This window comes from Dasypus novemcinctus, chromosome 4 (genome assembly GCF_030445035.2).
Source record: "Dasypus novemcinctus isolate mDasNov1 chromosome 4, mDasNov1.1.hap2, whole genome shotgun sequence".
NCBI classification, from domain to species: domain Eukaryota; kingdom Metazoa; phylum Chordata; class Mammalia; order Cingulata; family Dasypodidae; genus Dasypus; species Dasypus novemcinctus.
This window is the reverse complement of record NC_080676.1, coordinates 103765557-103780317: the sequence shown is the minus strand read 5'-3', so window position 1 is coordinate 103780317 and position 14761 is coordinate 103765557. Positions and strand designations below refer to the sequence as shown.

General features: G+C 35.4%; 1 protein-coding gene across 4 annotated transcripts in view; it reads left to right on the top strand.

The window, feature by feature from the left end:
• Nucleotides 1-14761, top strand: part of COL8A1 (collagen type VIII alpha 1 chain) — a 151012-nt gene that overhangs the window by 89708 nt on the left and 46543 nt on the right. For all 4 annotated transcript variants that reach the window (XM_058296008.1, XM_023584838.3, XM_058296005.2 and 1 more), the window contains one exon: nucleotides 2609-2728. The gene's annotated coding sequence lies outside the window, so the exon portion shown is untranslated. The remainder of the gene's footprint in view (nucleotides 1-2608; nucleotides 2729-14761) is intronic.

The following is a 14761-nucleotide window of genomic DNA, read 5'->3' as shown; positions in this document are numbered from 1 at the left end:
AATATATTTGGAGAAATAATTTTTGGTCTTGAGGTTCTTTAAATACAATGTATGGTGGTTGAGTTCATTTAGTTTAATTCCTAACCCTCTGCATCCTTATACTACCATCAATAAGACGTTTGATAATTCATCTGGCACGTGCAGGTTGGACCATATATTTAATTATGCAATTGCTGTGTGGAGAAGAAAAATCTGACTAAATAGTTTTTTCTTAGTATCTCACCATTTCTGGTTCCATACTCTATTTCTTCCATACTGAACTGAAATAGAAAGAGTTACATATTGCCTGTGCTGCTAATAGAGAACCTTCAGATCTTGCAATGGTGGTTGGATATTAGATATCGAGTAATCTGATCTCATTCATATTGTAGTTTTATAATAGTCTTTCTTACAGTGTTATGGATGGTAAAGTAAAAATTTTAAAATATCATGTAAGAGCAACAAAAACATCTTTTAATTAATAATTGCTTTATAGAACATTGTTCTGGCTCAGTGAGGAAGGAACCCTTTTAATCATATATGGCAAACAATAAATGCTGAATGATTATTTCATCTTGTGTTCTAAAAATGGCAATTGAGGTGTTTTCCTTTATTTCTGCTTTAAATACTATATTTCGAAAAACAGTTTGTTGATCTTCTTGGCTGTAGATCTGTGAGTGCTGTTCAGAGTAAACTAATTAAGAACTGTGACAAACACATAATAGTGATTTTCAGTATTTCTATTTACCCTGTCTTTCCATTTTATTTTCCCCACATCTCAAAAGAAAAAAAATGAATTTTGGGGGAAGAGGGCATTGGAAAAAATCTTATTGTCTAATGCAGTAAATCATCATGAGATAGGGGCTGTATCTTTTTTTTTTTCCAACATTGTATCCCAACACTAAGCATTGTACCTTGCATATAACAGGTTGTCAATAATATTTCTTGAAGAATGATATAGGGAGAGGCACAGAAATATTTATCTGCCTGATCCAGCTTTCCAGTCTGAATCTGGAGGGTTTCTGTTTCGTAGAAGCAAGTGTTTGTGGAGTATCTCCTTTATATCTCTCTTTATTACCTGCCAGTCTTCTGCACAGAGTCATACCACATGAGCAGTGGACTGGAAAAGTCAAGCTCTCAAGTTCATTTACTTTCACGGAACTTTATTGCTAGAGATAATTTGAGATTCCACAGCTTTCCAGAGACAAAAGGTTCTCAAGTCAAATCACCTATGGCTAACCCAAATTTTATTTGTCTGTATATCCACAAGTTGAGCCAAAGTTCAGAATGCTGCTGTATCCACCCTTCGGGCCTGAAACACATGGTGCTGACTCCACAGCGAACGCCTGGTGCCAGAGCCTGAGCCTTGTGCTTTAAGGGCATTCCTGTTTTATAGACATTCAGCAGCTAGAGGACCTTCAAGTGTTCCTTCCTTTCATTGTTCAAGACCAACAGGTCACTTCTACAACTACACTCTCTAAATGGTAGCCACTAGCCCCAAAAGGCTATTTAAATTCAAATTAATTAAAAGAAAACAAAAAATTCAGCTCCTTGTTTGCACTAGCCACATTTCAAGTAATCAATACCCACATGTGGCTAGTGGCTACCTTATTTAACAGTGCAAATATGGAACATTTCCATCTCACAGAAAGTTTAATTGGACAGTGAATGCTGCTCTAGAATATATCACTTGTACCACATTGCAGAAATTGTAAATTGTATACTCAGTTCTGCTCTTATTTCCTAATCAACCAATTCTGACTTGCAAATATTTTAATTTTTCTAAATGCCCAAAATCCTGGTTATATCCTTTCTGAATAGCAAATGTATATAATATTTCCTTAACAAGTATCTGTGAAAAATGCCAAAACAAAATAGAGTACCTACTTACCCAAAACACAGTTAAATTTCTGAAATTTAGTGGAAAGCAGAGTCCAATATAGTTAATGAAAATTCAGAATTATAGGTGATTTATAAAGGATATTCAATTAAATTCTGCCAAAGCTCAAACAAAAACCACGAAGTGTTGCCAAATTAAATCCCTATCAGATTCAACTTGATAAATAATTAAGAATAATTTCTAGTTCACATATGGTTCTACGCAAATTGGATAGAAAATGTGTTGCCCACAGACTTCACTTTTCTCAAATTAACCTGAATTTTCTCCCTCAAGTATTACTTCCTCATAAATTTGTTTAACACCTCCCTTTCCTTATAATAAATGCCAAAATCGTTTCTCAATTATCTCAAATCTGTACTAAGGGAAATTGAATTAATGAGATATTAGCACATGATCATGACCATAATATGACAATAAAAATGCACAATAAATTGTTTATTTGTACTAAAACTCTATATAGTATATGTGTAAAAATTAATGCATATCTGCATTGAAACAAAACATAAAACAAAAGCTATTCTCTTCCCTAGTCAGGATTTAATGATCTTTAATGTGCCCTAAATATGCTCTTAAATTTTGATAAATAATAGCATTTTTATTGAAGTATGTTTTTGTACATTCCCATTATGTAATTTCTCTTATGATTCAAAAAAAAATACGTTTTCATAATAGTTCTCCTTCTGATTGTCCTTCCAACTGACTGAAAGTGTCTTCTTTTTTCTACTTCAGAAGCTATTCCAAAAGTGGAACAGTGAGTGGTGAAGAGACAGAAGCCAGCCCCAGGCGTTCCCTAGGAAGACACAAACAAGGGCATTGGTCCTCAATTCCACAAACCTGCCAAGTCTAAATGTAAGTTTCAGAAGTGATGCCGCGAGGGCGGGGCAATGGCCTGGCGACCTCCGGGTGCTCCGCAGGCCTAGGGGCCTCAGTCCGTGCCGAGGCGGCGGGTCTCTGAAGCTCTTCCTGGCCGGTCTGGGAGCACAGGGGCAGGCTGGCAGACACTCAAGTATTAGGTATCGCGCCTTCCTCTGGTCAGATCTCTCAACCCCATCTCCTAGGCTGTAAAATCCTTAAGACCATATCTACTAATGCCAGATTTTTAAACCCTAGATACTAAAATACATGTGGAGAGTGTGATTTTAGCTGATTTTTTGGTCCAAGCATGTTGAAAAGAGGCTTAAAATAATCATTTCCATAGGATCTGACTAGATATCCAAGTGTTCACCAGATGCTTGCAGCTAGATTTTGCAAAGGAAAATTGCTAATTTAAGCTTCTTTTCATGATTCAGCAGAGAGTTTTAAGTAATAAAAGATCTGGAGATTTGTAAAATAAATAATTCCAGTGCAAATGGGAAAGTTAAAATAATCTTATCATCTCCCAGTCATGTCTATATGTGCTTTTTTACCATTATCATATTTCTCTTAAGTGTGCCAATTTTTTTCTGGCTGATACTTTATAGTTAAAAGTTATGAACTATAATGAAGAAATGATACTTTTCAGATGACTGAAGTTTTATGTACTAAATTTTCCTGAAGACAATCTAGGATGTATGAAACAGAGCTTGTTATAACAAATATGGTTTTATTCATATGTAATATCAAATATATCCACAGTAAAAATAATAATAATAACAGCATGCCAGAATTCTTTCACTACTTGATTGATCTTTCAGTGGAAGCAATAAAAACATAAAGTACATCATTAACTTTTCAACTTTGATGGGAAAAAAAGCATACCATCCATTCTGACAAGTAGACATTATCTCATAGTATCCACATCCATCCTATGCTTATTACTATTCCCTGGTCCTAAGTGTGACTTTTGGACCTGCAACTCATTATTTCCTATTATGTAATAATACAATAGCTTTTTATAGTCTATTTAATTTTATTTGGCAATTGAAAGAATGAATAATTACAATTCCTCAGAATTTTAAATTTTTGATGAGGCTATACCTGTACAAAAAAAAAAAAAAAGCACAGCATCTAGTCCTGCAGATAATGTCACATGACTATATTCTGTCTAGAATTAATAGATTTGGAATTACTGCAGAAACACATAAATGATTTTCCTAAAGGATCACATTTTTACTACAGGTACTACTAATTATGTTGGCTGGATTCCATCAAAGCCAGATGCTATCCAACTGAAATATTTGTAATGCAAGAACATTGAATAAAAACATGTTTTCATTTAAACAGCAAGTTATATGATTCAAACTGATCACATATTTTGGAGAAACTGGTGAGAGAAACATGGTGATGGTTACATTTATAATGTCAGGATAAGGCTCTGAACTCAATTCAGAGAAACTTTATAATTTTTGCTCAGTTTTTGGATTTCTTAAAGCAAATCTTGCTGCCAAAGGCATCAATGGGCTTACCCAGTAAAAAATTACAGAAATAATGTTCAAATAAATCATAAAAATGAGAAAGTGGTTAATACAAGGGAAAAAAAGAGGAATTGGTTGTAAAGTTATGGTTGAAATATCAAAATATATTTTACTGGACTTTAAAAATTAATTTTTTTGTTTTAAAACTAAGGTGTAAAAGCAATAAAGTGTAAAGTTTACTCAAAATATTTAATGATATATGTAATGGTCAACAGCAATGATTCAGTAAGTGAAAACAAAAGTTACTTTTATATAACATGGTTGTCAATTCAGACAGGACTAAGGATTACATTTGAGAATTTTCTAACCAAAATAACCAGATGCAAGTCATTTTTAAGAAAGAATTTGACTGAAAAGAGAATAAAGAACTTTTTGAATGTATGTCTTTTTCTCAGTGAAAATGAATTTGGCTTGTACTGAATTTCACATAGCATAAAATTAAATATTTTATGTGGCTTTTAAATTCTCTGAAGAAATTCATTTGCAGCCCATATAGAAAATGATAAAAACCATTTAAATTTGAAAAACATGACAGGCAAACAATTAGGGAAATAGAAATTGATTATGATAAGTAATCCTGTGTACTCTACAAAAGTAAGCTTCTTAAAAAGTTTTTTGAATAATTTGGAATTTCCTTTCTGATCATCTCTTTACCTTATGAAAATATAGATTTCTGGATCATATATCATAGACATTTTGGTAAACAAATACCATATTTTTGGCCAAGTTTAATGATATCTCTAAGTGACACTTAGAAAAACTAATTCTTTTTCCTTATTAAAATATCTGCTATGCCTTATACACAGTAGTCACTTAAACTGGATTGAAATAAATTATTCCCATTTTCTGTTCAGACATTAATGTGTCTTGGATTCACACTAAAAAGCTGGTGTCTCACACATGGGAATTAATGAGCTACATCTGTAACCAAAAATATCCATGGAAAACCTGCTAAATTGATCTGTATCTGTTTTATTAATCAGGCACACTACAGAAGGACTTTCTTGTGGGTTGTCCTATATTCTGGAGATAAATAAATTGGGGAAATGACAGTTCAATTTAGAAGTTGTTTGAAACTTTGAAGAGCGTGGGGTTTTATATTATATAACAGCAGTAAAGTACAACTCTTGATGGCTGTAATTCTGAGTACATAAATATATAAATATCTTGTATGTATAATTTTACTGCAAAACATTATGACAGTGACCAAGAAGGTTTTAATTATTCAGTATTGAATTTACTTACACTACTCTCCTCCAATTTTTTTTTTTAATAAAAAGTCTTTTTTCTTTTCTAACTAGCTTGATCTGAACAGCCTTTAGTTGAAGCAGATGGTTGAAAGTCAGAAGCCCCAGTTTCTATCCTTGATTCTCCTACCAACTTGGAATGTGGCCTTGGGCAAATCATGAGAGTAAATCTACATTAGCAAGAGTAAAAATGCCTTACATGTGTATGGAGCTTTATAGTTTAACAGAGCACTTTCACGTACAATGTCTTATTTAATCTTCTCCACATCCTCCTGAGAGGATTATATCAGTTATTAACAATCCTCATTATAAAGTGTAGTAATTTGAGACACAGGAAACTAAATCACTTGTTCTTTGTCACATCGATATCAAATGTCAGAACCAGAAACAGACATATTACCATTCCAGCCTGGTTTGTCTCCTTTCCTCTTCACCACACTGCCACCCCCTGGTGCCTCCAGCAGCTGCAAAGTATAATGACTAGAGAGGCGGTGTCCATTAAGGTAGCCCCTAGCCGTGTGTGGTTACTGAAGGCTTGAAATGGGGCTAGGCCCAAGTGAGAGATAATGTGAATTTAACATTCACACCGGATTTCTATTACTTCATTTGAAAATTGTGAATGTAAAATATCTTATTAATATTTTTTATATTGATTGCATATTGAAATCATATTTTTGATTTCCTGAGTTAAATAAAATGTATTAAAATTAATTTCACCCATTTCTTTTTAAGCTTTAAATGGAGCTAAGAGAAAATGTAAAGTTACATACATGGCTTGTATTATATTTCTATCGGACAGCACTAGGCTAGAGGATTCCATAGTTTTGACCCCACAGTACTGATTTCAAACACCAATGGTGGGCAATCTCTGTTGTTTATGCACTTCACTTGATGTGGCTGAGATGAATTTCTGAAGATGCTTTGAACCATAAAGCAATGTAGATCAGCAGCAAAGACAGTCATTTTTCATACATGCATGGGAATTAGTTGATTTGCATATTCATTAAATGAGCTTGTTTTATACTAGCAGAATGCTTGAAAAGCTTACAGGAAAAGTGTCATAGTAGAGTAGCTACAAGCTGTATTTCTGGCTCTGTACCACACCCTATTTTAAAATATATTCCCATTAAATGTTATGCAGGGGAGAGCATCAGGTGTAGCTCAGTAGTTTGAGCCCCTGCTTCCCATGTACAAGGTCCCAGGCTCAATCCCCAGTACCTCCTAAAAAATATATTATGAGTGAGTAAGACATTGGACTGTTAGGTTGGTATAGGCAATGTAAAAGCATAACTACATACAAATATAATATGTAGTAAATTTTCTTTCCCCTACAAAGTCTTCAAGATATTCTACATATAATCCTTAAAGAAGCAGCTCATTGCTATTTCAAAAAACGTATCTGAAAGTCCTCACGAAAAATGGGTCCTTACTTAGGAGGAAAAAAAAGTTATAAAGTTTTAAAATAGCCTAAATCAATCAACGCCAGCATCTATTTTGTATTTACTAAGCAGGCTCAAGCACTATGCTGGGAGTTGGAGCAAAATATCTCACTTATTCCTCGCAGGGCTTGGAAAAGCTAGCAACAGGGAGCAGAACTGAAGCTCTTATTGGTTACTGCCTCTTACTCCAAAGCTTTTGAAATCACAATGCAGACGGCAATAACAGTATGAGAATATTTGTTATTGATTCAGCTTTATTGCTTTTTAACCCATCAAGTGTTTACATAGCACATACAATGGACCAGCAACAGTTCTAGACACTGAGAGAATATTAAGCAATAAGACAGAGCTCTGTCCTCAAAGAGTGCACAAGTTGATAGGCTTGTGAATATGTATTTAAAATATGCTTACTGATAGGTAGGATTTTATGATGGGGAAGTTATGGTTCACATTTTAAAGGGTAATTTTTGATAATATAAAAGAAATCTTTATAGCATCATTCCCCAGTTAAAACTTACCTAATGTTTACAAAGAAAATGTCTCATTAAAAAAAAAAAATAGTATAAATTTTAGAGGTTTGCTTCCTCTATATGTCAATACTCACTTGGTAGAAAGTGGGTTGAAATTACGTTTAGTCTTTTCCAGAACAAGGAGGAGTGAAAAACAACAAATAAAAGGGACCTAAAACAACATGGCACTAGAATCACAAAATAGTGAAAACTAGAGTTTTCTAACATTTTTATACAACAATAATAATAAGTAATCTTGAAAGTAAGGATTAAAAATTATATTTATAAGTTAAATTATATTAATTTTTAAAGGAAATTTCATAATAGAATGTATAACATTGCCAATTTCTTAATGTTCAGTCTTACCTAGAATAAACTAAAAAGAAAAATATTAACAATGGGCAACTCTGGGTGGCAGAATTTTAAATATTTCTATGCTCTTATTTATAAGTTTCTAGAATAAATATTTTTTCTTAATTTCTCCCCTCCCCCCCTCCCCCGCCCAGTTGTCTGCTCTCTGTGTCCATTCGCTGTGTGTTCTTTTGTGTCCACTTGTATTCTTGTCAACAGCACCCGGAATCTGTGTCTCTTTTTGTTGCGTCATCTTGCTGCATCAGTTCTCCGTGTGTGCGGCACCACTCCTGGGCAGACTGAACTTTTTTTGTGCTGGGCAGCTCTCCTTACAGGGTGAATTCCTTGCTCGTGGGGCTCCCCTATGGCGGGGGACACCCCTGCGTGGCACGGCACTCCTTGCGCGGATCAGGACTGCGCGTGGGCCAGCTCATCACACGGGTCAGGAGGCCCTGGGTTTGAACCTTGGACCTCCCATGTGGTAGGCAGATACCCTATCCGTTGAGCCAAATCTGTTTCCCACTTTTATAATATATAAATAGAAAAATGATAAAAATAGCATGTTACTGTAATTTACTCCAAAATTGATTGCAAACAAGAAAGGCAGTAATTGTTTAGGAGATATAAAATGTAAATTTTGTACTCAATCAGAAAATTTTTAAAAATAATAATGTTTTTTAGTTTCTTCTTTCAGATGTTATTTCCTTTCCTTTTATTCAAGTAAAAGCAATCTGTACATTATTCACCTTCTCTAGACAAAAAAGGTGAACATTACATTGGATTATCTGGATTTTCTTGAGAAAGCAGTCACCCTCAGCTGTGAAAATGAGAGTAAGATTAAGATTGGAATATGAGTTCTTAAAGCTCAAAGTTGTAACAAGCAGGGCATCAGATAAACTGCACCTCTTACACCTTAAAACAAAATGGCCACTAGTCATTTCTGATGGCATCTGCTCAAAATTGGCCTTAGTATTAACCCCTGAGATGAATAAAATATCATTTGTGAATATAATCATATCTTTGGTCTTGGTAGGGTTTTATTGTACTTAGAAAATAAAATATAGTTATTTCAAGCACCCTTTTTTAAAAGGCATGGAAAAATACTTGGTCTAATAATTTTTTTTATGAAAACAACACTAAAATTTTACTACACAGAAAACTTAGAAATGGTTAATTTCTGCCATTTAATCATTAAATCATAATGTTAGAACTGAAAGAAACCTTCTCCTACTACCTCAACTAAAACCAATATTTCGTAGATGAGAAAACTAAGGAGCAGCAAAAAAATTCTTTTCTCAGGAAAAAAGAAAAATCTCTTCAAAATACCCCAAAAGAATCCAGGAGCTTCCAGAAGCTTACCTACCAGACCTTTAATTATAACTTAAAATTTTAATTTGGTTATAGGTGCTCCTGTGCAAGGAAAGAAAGATGTTAATATTGACTGTGAAAAACACATTCACAGTGAATACTTAGAAGTAAAAAACAAAAATATGCCAAAGCCCATGATTTCAGGCCAAGTCACATACTTATTACTCAGCTTCAGTGAGTCAGATAATTGAAATAGACTTTCTTTGCCACTTTTCAGACATAAATCACACTATCATGAGAAAGTGGCTATTTCTAAAGTTGCTAATAGACCAAAGAATAAGACGTTCCTTGAGTTAAAAAAGAAAGGATGTGAAAATTCTCCTGACTTTATGCGCTTATGAAAAAACATCCACAAATGAATACTTATTTCATATTACAAGTATATGCATACAAAATATTACAAATATCACATTATAAATATTACAAGTAACTATTCTTGTATAAATATTACAAGTAAATATTAGAAAATTTTTCTAAGTTCAATATCTGTCTAAGAAATGGAAATATTAACACCCGATTTTAAGGAAAAAAGAACAGTGCATGCACTTCTCTTATCATCTATGAAATAGGGCTATGAGTAGACTCTTGAGAAGCTATTTAAAGTTATTCAACAGCATTCAATAAATGTCAGTATTCAATGAATGTTAGCTATTATTATCAGTGGTAATACTATTTTCAATTATAATTTGTCGGCCCCTATACATACATCCTTCTCCTCAAACTAAATGCTTGAGATTCCCCACACCATTTCATGGCTCCATGTCCTTGCACATGCTGATGTCTCTTTCCAAATGTCCTTTCCCTACTTCTTCTCCTGGTGAAGTCCTACTGAAGCTTTCTCTTCTTGAATGTCTCCCCTAATTCCATCTAAGTCTGATGCCTTCACCCATTTGGGGCACCCTTCACCTCTGCTTCTCCTAACAACTAAGAAAATGACTCTCTTTACTTGATTCTCCCCTACCCCCATCACACTCACACACACACACACACACTGGACTGCAGGAAATCCATCATACCCAAAGAAATGGAGGAACAAACTCTTAACTCAATAAATAAGTGATTTTTTTTTTCATATTTATCAAGTTAGAATGTGTGACTATTGGCCTCATTTTAGAGGGGAGAAAAGGAAGCTGGGGATGGTAGGAAAAGCCGGGGCATACAACGTAGCAGCTGTGGGGCCCTGCTCTGCCACAAGTCTAAGGCTGTGGCCTTCAGTGAGTCATTTAGCTTCCCCAGATCTCAGTTTCCTTCTCAGCAAAATGAGAACATTGGGCAAGATGGTCTCTGAGGACTGTCCCATCTCCAACATTTCAAAGATGCTGAAAATTGGTTTGTCTCAGGGGTTCTCAGACTTTAGCAAGCATCAAAATCTTCTGAAGGGCTTGTCAAAAAACTCTGATTCCTGGTCAGCAAGTCTGGGAAGGAGCCAAAAATTGTACATTTTCTATATTGCCTCATTCTCCTCTGAAGCTGCAACCATATTTATGAAGGATCTACTCTGTGTAAGTCACACATTTTTCCTTCAGAAAGCTTATGCTCTAAAATTTGCAGATTAAGTTCTGTGAGGTTCAGCAAATGGAGAAATTATTTGGGAGAAGGCGGAATTAGAGAGGCCTTTGCAAGGCCTCTTTCATCTCTGTGATTTCCTACATGTACTTATTTCTCTTTACTGTGAACACCTTCCCTTCTGTTCCTCTCTCCAGTTCCTACTCATCTTTCAGATTTCATCCGCACCCACCCCTGTGAACAGTGTAAGGCTTCTGACTCCTCCTATTGCTTCCGCTTCCTCCCAGTTATTTGTTACTGTCTTCCCCACCAAGGGTAGGCTTTATGAAGTCAGAGCTTTTGTCTTGTATCCCCAATACTTGAAGAGCACATGATAGCAGTAAGCATTCAAAAGATATTTTCTGAATAAATGAAACAAATGAAAGGAATTATTTTCAGCTATTTTCATAGGATGAATGGGGTTTGGGCATATGGAGATGAAAGGGTAAGAGCGTTTTGGAGAAAAAGAAATCACCCAAAACATATTATATAAATTGATACTTCATTCCTTAACATTACTAATGAAAATGATGCGTAGAACAGATCTAATAACTAAAATCTGGCGGTAATCAGAGATCTGGAGGTGCCAACTCCAGATTCAAAGTAGCTTGAGCAGCTTTCTTTGATCAGTTTAAAAGTGATCTCTAATTTGTTCATGATTGTGCCCAGGAATCTACCACACAGAAATTATAAAATAATTATAGTTTTTCTATGCACCCTGAGAGAAACAAAGCTTCTTGACAGAACTGAGATTTTATCTTATTCCTAGAGGCAGATACTATTGATTGCCTACCCAACAATGCAAATACACAACACACAGGCAATTCTGCAATACACCCTAGAAATGACGGATGCTTTACCACCTACCCTTCAGCTAAGATATAGGCATGTGACTCCATCTGAGCCAGTGGAAGTTAAAAGAAATCTGCTAGAGACTTCTGAGATAAATTTTCTTCCCTGATGAAAGGGTTACATAAGGAAAACCTCCATTTTCTACCCCTGAATGTGCTGTGTGAGGACATAATACCAGAGCTAAGAAGGCCATCTTGTGAACATTAACACATAATCCAGTGGGGAAAAGCCAGCACATTAACGATGGCTGAAAAGAAAGCTAAAAGGCATCATTAATTCTTTTTATCAATCCTGGAACTGACCATTCTCTGGATGTTTTAGTGCAATAATAAATGTTTTTATATCAAATGGTATCATTATAATATTTTTAAATGTGCATTTTCTAGCAAATTCCCTGGTAATGCTGAGGCTACTGGTAGGAGGACCACACTTTGAGAACCACAGATTATTTTCATCTGGCTGAGAGCATTTCTGATAGGAAAGTTTATGATAGCATGGAGACAGGTAAACCCAGGCTTCTCTGAGGTTGCCATTAGGAAGACTGAGAGCCCGAGGGGTGAGCCCCCGGAGACAAGCTTTGCAGCTGAAAAAGTTGTTAAAGGTCCATCTTGTGAGGAAGGGACAGTCTGTGTTCCCAATGCTGTAGCACGTGGAAAACACTGATTCCAGGGTTTGATCAAGTTCCAAACTTGCTGCAGCCGAAGTCACATAGGCCACAATCGCCATCTAGCGTCTGCTTCAAATTACTGCATTTAGAGACTCCTGAACAAATAATGCTTTCATTTGAAAATGGCTTTTTTACAAAACTATGTCCAAGATGAGAACCCCTAAGAACAAACACTAATGGCCTCTAGTCTTGTCTACATTTGTTTCTCAGTAATATGAAAATAAGCAGCTGCACAGTACTTTCTATGTACTAGGCACTCATCTAATACTTTATATATTTTAAGAAATTCACGGCAACCCCGTGCAGTAGATATAATTTTTCTTCCTATTTTACAAACAAGAAACACAACTATAAGTGTGAAAATCAATTAAGAGATTTGCCTGAGGTTTATCACCAGTAAAATTGTAGAGCTGGGATTTGAAGCTAGGCAGCTGCTGGAGCAAGCCTTTCTTATATCTGCAATTTAAAATGTAGTTGCTGAAACTATTAGTACCTGGAAATAATTATAGTTCCCAGAGATGGATCTGAAAAAAATTATAAAATACACACAAGTATTTTCCTGATTCTTCCAAATGAAATAAGCTCATGTGCAATAATTAAAGGAATGTTTCTAACTACATAAATCCATAATCAGGCAACAACAGAAAGAAAAAAATGCACCAGACTTGGAATCATTTCCACCTTGCTCTGTAACCTGGACAAGTCACTTAACCTCTCTGCGCTCTACTTTCTTCATCTATAAAATGGAAAAATAAAGATGTAATGTACAAGGTTCAGGAGTTTTTTAAAGCCAGAGTAAATTTTAGAGTAACTGCTCAAGTTGGACAATGAATGTGATCACAAGAGTAATCAGGGAAAGCATGGGCTGAAACCATAATGGTTTCTCCAGAATTGTCCCACCAATGTGAAAGAAGGTTACAGAGCCAAAGTGTGTAATTGATCTCCAAGTCTACTGTCCAGAAGTGCTAGCAGTAAATAACAACACTCATGGCATTTGCACAAGAAGTAAAGAGCTCGACCTGGAGATCCACGTTTCAGTTCTCTTTCTGCTGTAGTTGGCCTGTGTTCCTGAACCCTGCTCCCCTGCTTGCTCTAAGGCCCCCGAAAGGCCTCATGAAAGGACTCCTGAAGGAAAGTCCTATCTTTGCCAACGGCCTGAGGTCCAACCACCCTGTAGCAGTTTGATATTACTTACAAATTCCGAAAGTAGATATTGGAATGTATTTGTAAACTGGTCTTTTCCTCTGGGCATATTAGAGTGTGCTGGATTCAGAGATTTTACTTTACTTGATTAAATAATGATTAAGGCGTTGATTGGGCTACATCAATAGGACATTGAGTCCCCACCCACCAGAAAAACTGCACCACAGAGAAGGGAGTTGGAGTTGGAGTTAGTCCTGGAAAGTAGATACACAGAGGAGCTTGGTTGTGAGGAAAGAGAAAGGCCCCAGGAAGAGAAACAAGCCATTTGCCTAGTCTGCAGCTGGCCTTTTGGTGATAACAGAGCAGATTAGCCCAGAAAGAGGCAAGCCTGAACACTTGGAATTGTCAGCAGCCATCTTGTTCCAACATGTGACAACAGACTTTGGTAAGGGCAGTAACTTATGCTTTATGGCCTTACAACCGTAAGCCTCTACCCTAAATAAATACCCTTCATAAAAGCTAGTATTTTGCATCAGCACCCCTTTGGCTGACTAAACACTCCCTCACACCAGACTTCTTTTATCAGCCATGTTCTTAGATTTAAAAACCAAATTGCTGATAATCCTTTTAGCTCCTTATCTAAACTTCTCAGTTACCAAACCATTCCTTACCTCAATATAAATGCTAAAAAGCCAACCAAACACTACCGATGGTTATCAAACCAAAACACCAGTGGTTTCTTTGCACTTATATTTGTATATAATATCGCACTAAGATCTAGTGATATAAAGATTCATGATAATGAGTGAAAATAAATAAAGACAGATCTAGAGGAATAAAAGATAATAAAATTACAGTAGAATAAATTATCAGACCTCTCTTTAAAAGACTTATTTGTCATTCCAAGTATTTACATAAATTTAATCATCACAGCAAACCTAAAATTAGACTAGATGAGTTTTATTATTAACCCCATTTGAGAAATGAAGGAAATGGAAGCACAAGTTTTATATAATTGAATCAATAAGTGAATGATTGAGAAGCCACATATCCTAATTATTAGGCCTATGTTTTAACAATAAAATCCTGATATAACATGACTTGCCTCTGATTCTTAAGTTAGACAGAAGTTTCCTGTAAAAGTTTTGTAGAAGTAAAAGATTAGAGTTTGAGGGTGATAAAAACTTTATTAATGCACTCAACAAACACTTATTGAGAATTTACTATGTGCCTGGCACTGTTTTAGGTTCAGAGGATTCAGCAGTGAATGAGGCCAAAGGTGTCATTCTACCCTCTTACAAGAACTAAAAATATATAATATAATGTCTGGTAATGAATAAAAACAGTGAGGTAGAGTGATAGCAAATG